This window comes from Orycteropus afer, unplaced genomic scaffold (genome assembly GCF_000298275.1).
Source record: "Orycteropus afer afer isolate SDZICR_OR568_19922 unplaced genomic scaffold, OryAfe1.0 scaffold00060, whole genome shotgun sequence".
Taxonomy (NCBI): domain Eukaryota; kingdom Metazoa; phylum Chordata; class Mammalia; order Tubulidentata; family Orycteropodidae; genus Orycteropus; species Orycteropus afer.
The window spans coordinates 2,411,215-2,425,122 of NW_006921647.1; the positions used below are offsets into that span (position 1 = coordinate 2,411,215).

Below are 13,908 nucleotides of genomic sequence, written 5' to 3' on the forward strand. Positions count from 1 at the left end.
GTTTTATGGGTGTGGGAGGGCTCCTTCTCTCCACTCCCTCTTGTCCATCATTCAGTGAAGTGGGATCTTAGGGAGGTGGTATTTAGGAGGCTAGGGAATGGTTGGTCTGGACAAGCAGAGGGTCATGGTTCTCAGAGGTTCTCTTGGGAAAGGCCCTGCCTGCATGGTGTGGGGTTTTCAGCAGCACTGGGGGCAGTGTGGTCAGGTACCAGGGTTCCGTGGTGGGACAACCACTCAGTAGGCCCCCTGTGTCCAGTGCAGGCCAGTTACCCTGACCACCATTCCAACATAGTACAAAAAAATAAGTTTCAAATAGTAAGTAAGTGTCAAGCAGGAGAATTGGAGGCTGACAGATGTCTTCTCACTCTCTGTGGCCTCCAACTGTATTAAGTCTGTCTATGTGAACTGATACAGGGCCTTGCCCCAATGTATGCAAGGGTCCAGGCCCTCAGATCACTGCCAGAGCATGCTTGGTGGGGCAGATGCAGGGAAACATGGTGCCCACAGCATCCATAATAGCTGTCAGGTGCTCATCCTGTGCCCGAGGCCCACAGAACTGCATGAATTCCACCAGGAACAGCAAGTACTCCAGGCTGTGGCTTGAGAAGCCATGACAGGCCAAAATCTGCATGGCAATGGCCTCCTCAGATGCAGGGACCAGGTTGCTAAGGTCCTGTGGGGTGGCCACATAAGCCAAAGCTTTGAGTGATCAGGTTTGTATTGGGGGTAGAAGGTGTGACCGTCTTGATGTCAGAGCCACCAAGTGCTACCTACACACATTCAGGTCCTTTAAGAAGGGCCTTGCTCACCTGCTCACCTTAAACCTGGTGTCCCACTCCTCACATGCAGCCATCATGGTCTTCAAGGAGGGTCACCACACAGTCAGACAACTTGTCACTGCCCCAATGGAAGGTGTCTCCCTGCCAGAAGTGGTGACTATAACTAAGTAGGAAACCCATGTGGCTATATTTGAAATCAGTCCTCCACACCAGGGACCCTTAGCTGAAAATCTACAGCTAGAAAGTTACTGTTATTCCCGGGGTGGTGGGGGCAGGGTGCTCTGGGATATGGACTCCTTTTTCATGGTGCTGGGCCCAGCTTGGGGCAGTCTCTGGGGCTGGTTTCCAGTGAGGGCCCAGACAGTTTCTGAAGTCTTTTTTAAACCAAACAATCTTACTCACTCACTGTTGTCAAGTTGGATCCAACTCATGGTGACCCTTCTTTTGGTTTCTGAGGTGTTATCACTATGGAAGTAAATTCCCCAACAATAATTTAGTTTAATTGTAAAGAATATCTGCCTTGAGCATTGTGCTCTTTTGAAAACTATATAAGACCAACTTGACAATAGCAACTCAAAAGATTAGAAATTTAGGGGACAGTGAGTTTTATGTTAATGAGGGAGAAACAATTCAGAAAAAGAGGGTGAGAATGGTTCTACAACTTGAGGTATGTGATCCATTTCACTGAATTGTATGTGTTGAATTGGTAAATTTTCTGCTGTGTATATTTTCCACAACAACAACAATAATAAAATAAAGTGAAAACAACAACAACAAAAAAGGTGATAAGGTTAAGTCTTTCACTTTATAGCACCTTGTAGGGTACTGTTCTTGGTGGGTTTTGTATTGGACAAAATGAAAGGGGGAAAGGCTGCAACAAATAAAAATACCTTGATGCCCAGTGGGTTACATTGTAAATGTTCTTCCAGAAGGCAACAAAGGAATGAAGTTATTCTGTTTAGGACTGCCTTGGGGATAGCTTCTGGCCTCCTAATTCTGATCTCCCTGAGGAAGATGGATATGGAGAACATGTGGAAAGAGATTTTCTCAAATGCCCATATCCAGAATGGGTGAGATCCCAAACCTTTAATCTTCAAATGCCTTGGATTTCTTTTCTTTGTGAATTAGATTTGATCATCTTTTGTTTCAGTCTTGGACATCTGACCTGAATCTTATCCTTCTACCAGCAGCTTAGCTATTTTATGAAGACAATAGTGAGGTTGTGACCTTCCTATGCTTTCAGTTCATCATCTCAACTAATCTGACCATATAATTGGGCTTTTGTTTCCTTAGAAAGATTAACAACAACAACAACAACAAAATCTCAGTTTTAAATGTATTATTCAAGTGTGGATACCTCCTCACTATCCATGTGCCTATTTACAGATGATAAAAATTAATTCTTTTCTCTGTGGTGCTCCCCTGTGGAGCTGCTCCAGGACTTCTACATTAATCTTCACTACAGTTTTGTTAGTGTGGCCATCAGATCAATTATCCTCATTAAATGGAAAGAAGAGGACAATGGTTATCCCAAGTTCACACACCACATAGTGCTGACATCCAGCATAAAGCCCAGGTCTGAGGGTTTTGCTCCTGTGTTCACTCAAGAAATCCTACTACAGTCCCCACCAGGATGCTACCATGAGCTTGGCTAAGTGACACACAACTTTCCAGTACTTCAGACAGCCAGAGGTACTGTGATCCACTGCATGGCCAAATTTATCCCTACCTTCAGCCCCAAAGCAGTACATAGTAAAGAGATTACAGGATGGGTAAGAAGTAGTTTCCAATCTCTGTCCAGAGCAATGGACCATGCTAGAGAATTCTCATCTTATAAATCCTTTGTCATTATAACAACAGCAAAAACAGGTGTGCAATGCACCATTACTGCATTATTTTTTTTTTATATTTAAGAAAAGATTTAATGTATTGAGGCACTGAACTTATTACTTCTCCATTGTTATCTCATCTAATCATTTAACAGCCTTGGGAGTTACATGCTAATCTAATGTCACAGATGAAAAAACAGGGACACAGAGTAGTTAACTAATCTATTTGTCCAAGGTAACTCACACAGCAGTTAGTACAAAGGCAAGCGCTCATGCTTCTGACCTTTTAATATTCAGATTCCCATAACTATTTACTCAGTGCTATTCATGAGGACAGGAGACACAAGCCTGAGCAAATCATTCTTGGAAACTGGCTCAGTAGAGACCAGAAGATGAAGTGCATCGTGTGTCTCTCTTACAACCTCCTGGCTGTGGTACCAATTTAACATTGTAAACTTGGCACAGTTAATTCAAGTATCAAAGAGACTCCACAGAGAGATTAATGAATTTTAAACAAAATGGATGCTAGGAGAGTGGAATGAGGATTAATATCCATATGGAGGAAGGAATAAATGGCCATATGTCTCTCAGCTGGGTGTGGTCTCTCACTTTTCATCCACCTTTCATGTCATCGGTGCTCTCCCTCCCCTCTCAAGATTTGAAACATCACTACTTTCCACGTATACTCAAGTGTAAATATGAAATTTATTCTGACACTTAAAAATATGTCATACAAACTAGGACAGGTTGGAATTAAAGTGCAGCCAGTGAGAATAAGAAAGAAAAATGAGTGGACAGTATGTCACTCCTGAAGGGCAGGATGAATATTCTCTAGCCACCTGCTGTGTGGTGAGTGTCTGAGTGTCTCAGTTATCTATTTCTGTGTAACAAGCCACCACATAAACAACCATTTCCTAGGTCCATGGTTCTGTGGGTCAGAAATATGGGGTAGGGTCAACCAAGAGGTCTTTCTTCTGTTTGGATCTGTGTATCTTCAGTAGACGTCTGTACTATAGGTGGCTTGTCTTCTTGAGGTTCATGGAGCTGACTGTTTTGGTGGGGCACCGATGGGAATGGGACCACTGCTTCCTATTATCCAGAAGGCTGACTCAGACTTCTTCATGATTCCAAAATTAGCAAGAAAAACCTGGATGCATCTGTACTTTGCAATCATTTCCTTGCATAATGTTTATTTCTATTCTGTTAGCAAGTAAGAAGTTCAGCCCAAACTCATGGAAGTGATTAGAATAACTACAAAGCATTATAGACATTTTTCAGTTTACCAAAGTCTGCTTTCTAGTCATAGTCACTTATATTACTCTTACATGCACAATATGTTCCTCATATTTATCCCTATCTTCAGACCAAAAGCAGTACATACTAAAGAGATTACAAGATGTTTCTATCTGAAAAGGATGATTAAGAAGTGTTGTTGTTGTTGTTGTTATGTGCCATTGAGTCGGACCTGACTCATAGTGACCCCTCATTGTGTTTCCAAGGCAGTATCACTATGGAAGTAGATTGCCCCATCTTCCTTCTGAGGCATGGCTGGTGGGTTTGAACCACCAGCCTTCTGGTTAGAGTAGCTTCCCAAAAATTATCTTATGATTAGATTTGAAATTAGATTAGATTTGAAATTCAAGATCTTTGAACATCCTCTGATGTGGATCCTCTTGATCCAGATACCAATGAATTAATAAAACAAGGTGTATGTTCCTTCACCCCACATACTGCCTGTATACATACACAGATACACAATATATACCACAGCATATGATATCATAGCATGCCATACAGATGTGAAGTGTCATAGTAGACACTCCCAATCAAAAATGCAGTCACCATTCAAAAAAATTCTGAAATTTTAGTGGAAAGTGTTCCTTGATTAAGATTTTCCTCTACACACTGGCAGTCGTTCCCAGATTGGGCAACCTGGGAAACCCAAGGAGGTGTCGCTATGAGTCGGATCCAACTGAGGGCAGTGAGGTTTTTTTTTTTTTTTTACAGCTTAGGAAAAGCTTCCTAAACCATTGTTCTTAGCTGTTGTTGGATCTATTCCTTGCAATTTTGGTTTCTTCTCTGAGATGTTCTTTTTTATTGATTTTTAAAAGGCCTCTTTTTCCAGCTGAACAGCTAGCTGGCAATGGAATTTGGGGAGCCAAGAGATCTCTTTTTGTTTTCTCCCAGAAGCCTTGGTGGCACAGTAGTTAAACATTTGGCTTGCTAACTCACCAGCTGCTCCATGGGAGAAAGATGTGTTATTTTACTTCCATAAAGCTTACAGACTTGGATACCCTTCAGGCCTCCATTTTCCAGACTCTCAGCTCTCTTGGATACCCTACAGGTATCCAAGTTCTACACTGTCTTACAGGGTTGCTATGAGTCAGAATAAACTTGACAGCAAGTCACACAGGGAGACCTTTCTGCAATTTGAGAAGTATCAACTCCTCTAACTATAAGCCTCTTGTTTGGAGAAAAATCCTTAAAATATGTCCTTAAGTGGTGATACTGCCTCCAAAACCCAAGGAGGGGTCACTATGAGTCAGGTCTGACTTGATGGCACATTAACAACAACAACAGCAAGTGTCTTAAAAGCCTTTGTTTCTTTCTGAAAAGGTTTTATGGCCACCATCCTAAATCTTTCAGTGACCTTAGCAACTAATTCTATAGTGCCATACTCTTGATTTGGTTTTTGCTATTATTTTTTTCTTTTCTTTAACTTGCTGGAGAGGTTGAATATGGGAAACAATTTTATTTTCTAAATCAGCAAGCCCCAGACCTTTCAAATTCTGCTTGGAAGCTAAACAATTATTTAACTCATCATTCTCTTCCCACACTTTATCATAAAATAAATAAAATGACACTTTCAAGGTTCTCTCTGGTGCTCTCCTTAGCAAATCCAAAAGTCCATTAGGTGTTTTCTGCTTTCATAGTTACTGCAGGGCATAGCCTTGCCATCTGTTGTTCTCCTATGTAACTGAGACCTCCATTTTCCAGACTGTTACAGCAAGTTTTTCACCACTTTCCCAGCCTCCCTTAAAAGTTGCTCACCATTTTTTCAGCCTTTGCAAACTGCTTTCTCATCATTTTCCAGCTTTTGCCTGCTCTCAGCTCTCAAAGTCAATGATGCCACATATCTTGTGTTTCAGCATCCCATGTCTGGCTTCCAGTATAATTATCAGTTATCCTTTGCTGCCTAAGATCTACTTTAAAACTCAGTTGCTTAAAACAATCATCATTTATTTTGATGAATTTTGTGAATTAGCAATTAGAGCTGGGATCAGCCAGGTGTTTTTTTGTTTATTTTTCTCTCTCATTTCTGCTGTGTTCACTCAAGTATGTCTGAGTGTCACTCAGTTAAGTTCCTCTGCTTCGGTGGTTAATTAGTTGGGCCTGTGGAGTGTGAGCATGACTGGGCCATGTGGGTGTCATCATTTGACAAGCAAGTTCAGGATTCTCCATATAGCAGGGGTAGCTGAGTCCCAAGAGGAGTAAAGAGGAAGTTCAAATACACACATACTTTTCAAGCTTTTCCTTGTGTCACTTTTGCTACTGTTCCACTAGAAGTAACAAGGCCAGACTAGATCCAAGGGGTAGAGAAATCATTTTTTGGATGGGACAAGCTGCAAAGTACTGTGGAGAGTCTTGGAATCAACCACAGGAAGGATAAATTTATCAATCATATAAATAAATACACAGAGCTAAACACAAATAAATTATTTAAAACATAAAATCTTTCAAAAACACCAAGTTTTACTGTTGATAAATCAAAAAGTGTAAGTTTAGCTATTAGTACTTACATTTAAAATTCAATATACATGATATCTTAATGGTTGTGATGTATTTGTTTATTCAAAAGCATACCATTAAAATATCTGCGCAAGAAAACTACCTTTACATAAAAATATTCCAAAAAAACAATATATTAAAACCACAAAAATCGACTGCCTCAATTCCCCAAAGATAAACTTATCCAATATCTCCTGCCAAAATATCTATAAAATAAACAAATAGCTTGTTACTGAAGTTTACTTTACCGAAGACCCTTGTACTTTATCCTAGCTTTAAACTTAATTATGTCAAATGAAGAGTTATGTCAGGTTTATCATGTCCTTTATAACAACCCCTGTGTAAGTCCTTTTTCCTGGGAATAGAAACTACCAAGGAAAGATGAAGTGGGAATTGCCCTGATTTCCACCAATTCAGTACTGTGGAATCAGGTCTTTATAGGTGACTTCACTAGTATATTCCTACAGAGTACCACATATAGCAGATTCAAATTTTATTGAAAAGTCAAACATAAACACTTGCCTTTTATTGATACAAAAAGGAAAGAGCTGGCTGTATGTACAGTAAGATTTAAAATTTCAAGAGCTGACTTGGCATCTTTGAGTCTCACAGGATACCAATGTCTTATCCATGAGTTCATCTGTTCTTCTTAGAAATGCCTTCCCTCCTCCAGCATCCTAATGGGGAAGATCCCCAACTCAGTTATTTCCCCTCTCAGCCAGACAAGTTGCACTCCACCTGCTCCTCAATGTAAACTGTGTCACATCTCTGCCAACCAGAGGAAATATTCAATCAAGTCAATCACATCCTTGCACAGGAGCCAGAAGGCACCGCTCCCTCTTGTTGCTACAAAGTCTGTCTCCCCTTAGCTCCTGCTAGTCTATTCCCAACTGCAGCACCCATGTGATCCTGCATGGTGTGTGGTGTCTTCCTTCCCTGGTCTGTGAGTATATGTGATTAATAAACTGATGTCATTCTCATCTAGTATCAAGTTTGTGTGTTTTTGGACAGGGGATTTGTACTATTTTGGACAGGGGATTTTTTCCTTTATCCATGAGATAATAAGAGTTGGCTGCAACATACAGGGAACATGCATAGCATTATTTCTGACATTCTTTTTTTTTTAAACACCTCTTGGTTATTTGGCAGTTTATGGTTTATCAAGCACTTTCCATTTCCTCTACTTGGTATTTTCTAAGGTAGAAGGGGTGTTGTTGTTGTTGTTATTGTTGTTATGTGCCATCAAGTCAAACCCGACTCATAGCGATTCCTCCTTGGGTTTCCAAGGCATCATTTAAATGAGAAACTTCAGGCACTGAGAGTCAGACGTGGCGTAGGTCATACCAAAACTGACATACACTGGATTCAATTTCAAATGCTGTGCTTCCTAGTCTAATGTTCTTTCCATGAGAATATACATAGCAACCCAGTTCATAGAATGTACCAATGTACCAACAGTTGAATCCACTTATTCATTGATCCACCCTTCCACCCTTCATTCACTTAGCACATATTTACTGAGAATCTACATGAATGAGAGACCTTTCTAGGTGTGAAAGGGAAGTGGTGAAAAAGAAAGGCAAAGACCTTGTCTACATGATACTAAAACCAAAAAGACAAACCCCCTGCCATCTAGTCAATTACAACTCATAGAGATTCTTTTGGACAAAGTAGAACTTCTCCATAGGGCTTCCAAAGCTGTAAACTTTTATAAAAGTAGATTGCCTCATCTCTCCCTTACAGAATGGCTGGTGGGTTCAAACCACTGACCTTTATTTTAGCAGTCAAATGCTTTAGTCACTATGCCACCAGTGTTCCTTCTCATGATACTAAGGAGTTAATAATTCAATTTCAAACAGATTTTTTTCTATTATTTCATACTGCAATATTTAAGATGAATTGTGGGCAATTAAGAGATGGAGATTGAATATAAAGTTGGTGAGAGTGAGATTTCTAGTTCATTTGTGAAACCCCTGATATATTGCATATGCATGGAAAATGGTTAAAACCAAATGGGATAGATTATCCTATGATGCATGTATTCATTTCCTAGGGCTGTTCTAATAAAATACTACAAAATGGGTGGGTTATAAGAACTCAAATTTATGGTATTATAATTCAGGAGACTAGTGTTTTGTATTTAAGATGCTGGCAAGCTTCTCTGGTGGCTATAGGGAAGATCCTTCCTTATCTTTTCCAGTTTCTAATAACCCCAGGAATTCCTTGGCTTTCATCTGCAGCATAACTTGGCTATCACATGTCAATCATCCCTCTGTCTGTGTCTCTTCTCCTCTTTTATAAGGGCATCACTCAGATTGCATTAGGACCCACACTACTCTAGTATGACCTCATGTTAACTAATAATGTATTCAAAGATATTATTTCTAAAGAAGATCATGTTCACATGTATTAGAGATTAGGACATCAACACATCTTTTTTGGGGGCACAATCCAATTCATAACAATTCTTCTGTAAACTAGATTCAAATAAATATAATCCAAATACAGTAGATTCAAGCTATTCAGTTCCTCTTTACTCATCCATTCACCAAAAGTCTTATGGAGTTTTAAATAATTGGACTTGATATTATGGGATCCAACCACAAGGCTCTCCATACTCATTTTTTTTTTCGTCTCCTTATTCCTCCCCTACCATCCTTAGCTCAAAGTCTTTATTTTGTCATATATGAGTGTTGTAGATGAAAGTGTGACTGCAGATATGAAACCCCACACTGTCTTTGGCCACTGCTTTTCAAACATGCTTCATTGTGAACCCTGCTATCCACTTCTGTGTATGGCATAATTCAGGGTTACCATAACCCAGGAATTACTGTAGTCTTCACTGATGAAGATTAAAGACTACAGTCTGCAGTATGGATTACACTTCAATATAAAGAAAACAAAAATCCTCACAATTGGTCCAATAAACAGCTTCACCGTAGATGGAGAAAAGATTGAAGTTGTCAAGGATTTCATATTACTTAGTTCTACAATCAACACCAATGGAAGCAACAGTCAAGACATTAGATGATGTATTGCAGTGTGCAAATCTGCTGAAAAAGACCTGTTTCAAGTGATGAAGAGCAAAGATGTCTTCTTGAAGACTAAGGTGCGCCTAACCCAAGCCATGGTATTTTCAATCACTTCTTATGCAGGTGAGAGATGGACAATGAATAAGGAAGACCTAAAAAGAGTTGATGCTTTTGAGTTCTGGTATTGGAGAAGAATGCTAAGAGTACTGTGGTCTGCTAAAAGAACTAACAAATCTGTACTGGAGGAAGTGCAGCCAGAATGCTCCTTGGAAGTGAGAATGGCCAGACTTTGTCTCACCTACTTTGGTCATGTTGTTAGAAGGAACCATTCCCTGGAGAAGTATATCATGCTTGGTAAAGTGGAGGGTCAACGAAGAAGGGGAAGGCCCTCAGCTAGATGGGTAAACACAGTGGCTGTAATGATGGGCTCAGGTATACCAAAGATCGTGAAGCTGGTCCAAGACCAGGCAGTGTTTCGTTCTGCTGTGCTTAGGGTTTCTATGAGTCTGAGACAACATGAAACAACCTAACAACAACAATAGGGATTATTTGGTTTCTCTGTTATTTACTATTTCCTGTTTTCTGCATTCTACTACTCCTCTTTTATTTTCTGTTCTCACTTTTCTCTTTTAGTAGACAACAGCTTTCAAGGAAAGGTATTCTTTTGGCATTTTTCTTGTTTCAAAATGTCATAATTATGCTATTGATTGATTCAAAGTGGCTTGACATATAATTTAGGTAGGATATCCTTTTTCCTACCAAATTTAGAAGACATTCCACCACTTGCCTCTATTGTTCAATGAGACTGTTGAGAAATATAAAGAGATTCTGATATTTGATCCTTTGTAGGATGTCTTCAGCTACAAAGCCAAACTCAGTTTTCTTCTTTGTAAAGAGGTATAATAATCTTATTTACCTCAATGTGTTATTTGGAACAACATAAAAAGATAATGTCTTAGTGCTGTTGTAATACAAATACCATAAGTGGTTGGCTATAAAGAACAGAAATTTATTTCCTCATAATTTAGGGGTTAGAAATAAAAATTCAGGGCATGACTCTAGCAGAGGTCCTTTCTTGTGCATTTTGGCTTTCAGTATCTGTTGTCAATCCTTGTAGAAGCATCTGTCTTTGTCTTCTGTCTTCTTCTTCCTGTATGTATTTGTTCATTCTGCTCTTTTTATAACTCAGAAGTAATTAGATTTAGCTTGAGTATGACCTAATAAATATAAAAAAGAAAATCTTATTTCTAAAGAGGACCATATTTATAGGTGTTGTTGTTAGGTACCATAGACTTGATTTTGACTCATAGAGATCTCATGTGACAGAGTAGAACTGCTCCATAGAGGTTTCTAAGCTGTAATCTTTATGGTAGCAAATCACCAGGTCTTTCTCCAATGGAATGACTGGGTGGGTTCAAACCCACAATCTTTCAGCTAGCAACTGAGTTCTTAACAATTGTGCCCTCAGAACTCCTATTTATAGGTATATTGTTGTTGTTGTTCTTAGAGGCAGTTGAGTGGATTCTGACTCATAGCATCTATATACAGCAGAACAAAACATTGCTGTACTGGGCCATCTTCACAATCTTTACTATGTTTGAGCACATTTTTGCAGCCACTGTGTCAATTCATCTTGTTGAAGGTCTTCTTTTTGCTGACCCTGTACTTTACCAAAGGAGCTCTGGTGGCATAGTGCCTAAGACATTTGCTAAGTAGAAGGTTGGTGGTTCAAACCCACTCCATGGAAGGAAGATTAAGCAATCTACTTCCATAAAGATTTACTCCCTCAGAAACCCAAAGAGTGTCACTGTGAGTTGAAATAAACTCAACAGCAGTGAGTTTGTTTTTTGGTTTGGTGCTTTACCAAGAATGATGGCCCTCTGTGGAGACTGATCCCTCCTGATAACATAGCCAAAATACATGTGATGAAGTCTTGCCATACTTGTTTATAAGGAGCATTTTGGTTGTACATCTTCCAAAACAGATGTTTGTTCTTCTGCCAGTTTATGGAATATTTAATATTCTTGAAGAAGAAATGATGTATTTGAATTGTAGTGTTGATGAAGAATATTAAAAATACTATAAACTGGCAAAGAATGAACAAAATTGTCTTGGAAGAAGTACAGCCAGAATTCTCTTTAGAAGTGAAAATGGCCAGACTTTGTCTTATGTACTTTGGTCATGTTGTCAGAAAGAACAGTCACTGGAGAAGGATATCAAGATTGGTAAAGTAGAAAGACAGATAAAAAAGAATAACAACAACAACAACATAATTCAAAGGTGTCAATTATTTTTTGGTCTTCCTTATTCATTGTCCTAGGAGCTCTTGTGATACAGTGCCTAAGGCATTTGATGGCAAACCAGAAAGCTGGCAGTTCAAACCCCCCATGTGCTCCTTGGAAGAAAGACTGGGAAATATACTTCTTTCTGTAGAGATTCTGCCTTGGAAACCCAAGGAGAGGTGGCTAAGAGATGGAATCAACTCAATGGCAGTGAGTTTTGGAGTTTATTTGTTGTCCAGATTTCAGATGCATGTACAAAGAAACAAAACAAAACCTCACTGCCATGGAGTCTATTTGACTCATAACAACCCCTCCTTGGGTTTCCAAGGCAGAATCTCTATGGAAGTAGATTGTCCAATCTTTCCTCTTAGGAGTGGTTGGTGGGTTTTAACCTTCAGGCTTCTGGTTAGCAGTCAAATGCCTTAGGCACTGTGCCACCAGATGCATATGAAGTGATTTAAAATATAATGGTTTGGGATTAGGAAGATTGCATTACACCTGTAGCCCACATGTATGTTCCCTCTAGTATCTTTCAAACAAACCAAACTCACTGCTGTCAAGTTGGATCAAACTCATAGCGACCCCTCCTTGGGTTTCTGAGGCATTATCACTATGGAAGTAAATTGCCCAACCTTCCTTCTGAGGAGTAGCTGGTGAGTTCAAACCACCACCTTTCTGATTAGCAGTCAAATGCCTTAGGCACTATGCCACCAGAGCTCCTTCTAGCATCTTAACACCTGAAAAACTAGGTGGAGCAGTATGAAGCAGGGATTTGGGGGGCTGTCAATAATTCATTGAGTTAGTGAAGGCCAGATTTAGTGGAGAAGAAGGAAAAATAGAAGAAGAAGCAGGGTAAACAGCCAGAAAAAATAAAAATAAACGAATCTGCCTGGTGACAGGTGAGATGATGGGTGAGATGGTGAGATGTAGAAATGGAAAACTTTCTGAACAAAACCAGAGAAAACCAAGGAGGAAATAAGAAAGCAGGAACACCAGGGAGCCAATGGTGGCTTGACGGACTTGGACTGAACAAAACAGCAACTTCTGATGGTAGCCTTGGGAACTGAGCTGAGTAAGTGGACAACATTTCTGAGAAACAGAGCAGAGACCCTTTTGGCTCAGGTTGCTGCTGAGCTGGGATCAGAAAAGGAAAGGAGAGGAAACATCCCACAGGTGTGGGGACAAGCTAATGGTGCAGGGCTGGGATCCAGCTCTTCTGGGATAGTTGTTTGGCACTAAGGTCTCTGGAGTACTGGCTTTTTGTGTCTGTTAGACCCAAGTGGAAAGTAGAAGCCCCCTAACCATTGGAGTCTTAGCCAATTTTGAACCACAGGTCTGTGACTAACAAAAAAATGTCATCATTGGTAGCCACCCCAAGCAGACTCAAAACATAATCCCGGAACCAGTGGTAACTATGGAGACATGGAAAATGGGGACTCGATTCTGGCACCTTTTTTTTCCCTTACTTTTTTCCCCCTTCTCCTCTGCCTCACCCAATAGAAGAACCACATTAAGCCACTAAAACATCTGCTCATCCCAACTCTAAATCCCTTTTACAATGAAAAGAGACCTGCATCCACATTCCCCACAGTGATTCCATCAACACAAAGAAAACTGAAGAGCAACCCAGCACACCTGAATTAATAACCCAAAAAAATAAAATTTGCCAGCTCCACCTTTGCAAAAATATTTTAAAATAAAATTAAGGCAAAACAAATCAATACATAACTAACAGTTAAAGACAACAACTTCAAAATGTCTAGGAGACAACAGGCAACCTCAAATAAAATAAAATAAATAAATAAAAAGATAAGACAATAGACATAAAATACCAAAAACAAAAATCTCATTAAACATGGAGGAAGAGGAGGCAATAGAATTATCCAAGAAGTAATTTAGAAAATATGTTTGTAGAACTCTACAACACCTTAAGGAAACCTCAAAGAGAAACAAGGAGAACAGAGACAGTACCCTGGAAGAACTCAGGAAAACCATTCAAGAACAAAATAACAAGATTAAGACATAATCAGAACTCATATAAAAACAGCAGTTACAAATCCAGAAGATGAAAACACTAAAATCACAGTATTATATAACACAGTGGAAGCATAGAAGAATATAGGCTACAACTGGCCGAATGACACATTTCCCAAATAGAAGATAAATCCCTTGACACCAGCCTGTATGAAGAAATATA

At 39.5% G+C, this 13,908-nt stretch overlaps 1 pseudogene; it reads right to left on the reverse strand.

The window, feature by feature from the left end:
- Window positions 1-448: 448 nt before the first annotated feature.
- Window positions 449-11,369, reverse strand: LOC103195865 (annotated as a pseudogene).
- Between the last annotated feature and the right edge of the window lie 2,539 nt (window positions 11,370-13,908).